Genomic DNA, 3171 nt, shown 5'->3' with positions numbered 1-3171 from the left:
CGGATGGGAGGGGCGTTGCAGGTGACGCTCCCTATACGCGCGCCATACATACCTATACATTGCGACGCCATATTATTATACATCCGGCAATCCATATACATAACATACGTAACATACTAGCTAAATACCATCACATACATACATACATGCAGTGAATGGCATCATATCTTACGCAAGCACACCACTATACATCGCGAACGATTACTATATCTATACACTTGTATGTATACGTGATGATCACAGTACGTGACAGTACGCAACGCAAGGCGACGCACACGCACGCACGCACGCACGCACGCACGCACGCACGCACGCACGCAGGCAGGCAGGCAGGCAGGCATACTATATGTAACTATATATGTACTATATGTGGACTGTCGCAGTCCCTACTGGCCGTGTCCATTCACCCACCGGTCAGTGACGAACGACGGGAGCGCCTCGGCGACATTCCATTATGCCGGGGCCGGCCGTAAAATATTTATTACCTGGCCGTGCCAGAATACCAGAGTAATTGCCAGAATCGCCGCGGCATCTGCCTGTGTGTGTAGCATTGATTAGTGCCTGCCTGCCGCCGCCGGGGCCTGGTTGCCGTGTAGGCACACGCATATATACATGCATACATAGTTGCATACTATACATGCATGCATAGTGCTAAATTTTAAGGTTTTTTTTTTGGTTGTCCGGAGGACAACCAAGAGAGTAGCAGATGGTTGTCCCTCAAGAGTTTTGGTTGTCCGGATATTATTTAAACATGTGCTGCATGCGCCCTGCTCACGTGATGCTCAGTGTTGTAAAGCAAAAGGCCTAAGCATGTAATTTTGTACGTATTGCAGTGACAGCAGACATGGCCATTCGCATTGTTTCACTCATCATATGAAGATAATAAAATATTGGTAATGTGGTAAATGATGTTGGGATCAATGACGTATAATAATAGTAATTAAAAGTTGCATGAAATTTATTCCATAACATTTACAATAACACTGTTGTCAAGTCACAGATGGGCAAAAATTGAAAAAAAAAAAAAAAATTAATTTAGAGGTTGGACACCGGACAACCACGGAAGCAATTTGTAGTTGCATGAGAGAAAATCCAGTCGTCACGGACGACCAGACGACTTAAAATTGAGCACTGCATGCATACTATACGTGCGTGCATACAGGAAGGCTGCGTGCATACTTGAATGCACGCACGCACGCATGCATACTATACGTGCGTGCATACAGGAAGGCTGCGTGCATACTTGAATGCACGCACGCACGCATGCATACTATACGTGCGTGCATACAGGAAGGCTGCGTGCATACTTGAATGCACGCACGCACGCATGCATACTATACGTGCGTGCTTCGGGGAAACGATCGTTATGAAGTACACCATGGCAGTGCGAGGAGCGGGAGCAGGACCGCTCCCACATAGCGCGCGGCAAATAAACATACGCTATAACATGCACCGCCATCTTAACAAAATTCACAAAAAAACACTAGAGCGCAATTATTAAATACCATACGTACGTAAACTCAGTACTAAATAAACAATGTTATTACACTCGCATGAATAGGATCATGAAACTCGCATGTTCCCACTATGCATACATACATAACGCAAGCAACACCAACTATACATGCACGCATACTATGTATACATAACATTGAAATGGCCACATAAAGGAAAACCGAACTCATCTTTATTACTGCCCTGGCCTTAAGAAGTTATTACTAAATCGAGTTTTAATGTAATAAAAATCAAATTTACCGTTATAGTTACGGTAAACGAAAAATCCCTAGACGATACACGAACTGTCAGAATAAGCACTATAAAGCCATGACACGCGACGCAACACACGCAAGCACAGCACGCAATGGACCCTCACAAAAAACGATAGGCAGCACGCCAGGCAGGCAGGCAGGCAGGCATAATATATGTAAGCTATATTAATGTAACTAATAATGTGGACTGTCGACAGTCCCCAATACTGGCCGTGTCCATTCACCCAACCCGGATCAGTGACGAAACGAACGGGAGCAGCTCGGCGATCTTACCAATTATAAGCCGGGGCCGCCGTAAAATATTATTACCTGGCCGGCCAGAATACGCAGAGTAATTGCCAGAATCGCCGCGGCATCTGCCTGTGTGATGTAGCAATTGATGTAGTGCCTGCCGTGCCCGTCCGCCGGCCGGCGCCTGGTTGCCGTGTAGGCACACGCATAATATACATGCATACATAGTTCCAATACTAATAACATGCATGCATAGTTGCATACTATACATGCATGCACAGTGCTAAATTTTAAGGTTTTTTTTGTCATTTGTCATTATTAGCTCCTGATGAAATTGAATGCACGCACGAGAGATAGCATACTAATAGTTTTGCGCGCGAAATACTAATAACAACATGCGTGGTACCTAACTACATGCGTACAATAAACAAATACAATACATAAAATGATACAGATACGATACATCATACGGACGCACGCATGCATACATATACGTGCGTGCATAAACAGGGAGGATTGCGTGCCACGTACAGGGAGAGGCTACTGGTGTTATCAGTGCTCAGCAGAATGTGTGCGATACCATTGGCTATATAAGGCAGTTTACAGGAGACGTGCCGTGCGTATCGCAGACCTGTTGCTGTGTTGCGTGTGCGAAGATCTGCCTCTAAGATATTAAATGATATCTTGCTTCTTTGAGTATTTGAGACTGGGTTCGTTTGTTTAGCTCACCGGTTTCACACTCCGGCAGTCAGAATGTGCGGTTCCAGTCTAACTCAGGCGCCGCAGTCCGTGGCCAGAGGCGGACCTTATATCTCTTGCCCAGGAAGTAATTAAGATACATATATTATTCTATTCATGGGGGACAGGAGTCAGCAAAGCAAATAGCAACGCGTAGTTACGTGTGGGGGGATAATAAGAGTTTCAAATGGGAATAATGTGGGCCGAGTATGGATGGCACACCTGATGAAGCCTGAGAGCGAGGGAAGTTAGGAAAAGAGTTGAGGCACGGCAAGAGAACAAGAGTGATTGAGAGAGGAGAATGGGAGGAGAGGTAATGGATGAGAGCGAGAGAGAGAGAGTTGAGCAACAGGCAGAGAAAAGAGTGATTGAAGAGAGGAGAGGAGGAGAAGGGATGGAATGAGCAAGAGAGAGAAGAGTTGAAGAGCACGGC

This window comes from Priapulus caudatus, unplaced genomic scaffold, assembly GCF_000485595.1.
Source record: "Priapulus caudatus unplaced genomic scaffold, Priapulus_caudatus-5.0.1 Scaffold2552, whole genome shotgun sequence".
Taxonomy (NCBI): Eukaryota; Metazoa; Priapulida; class Priapulimorpha; order Priapulimorphida; family Priapulidae; genus Priapulus; species Priapulus caudatus.
The sequence above is the reverse complement of the archived record's forward strand: the minus strand, read 5'-3'. Positions refer to the sequence as shown.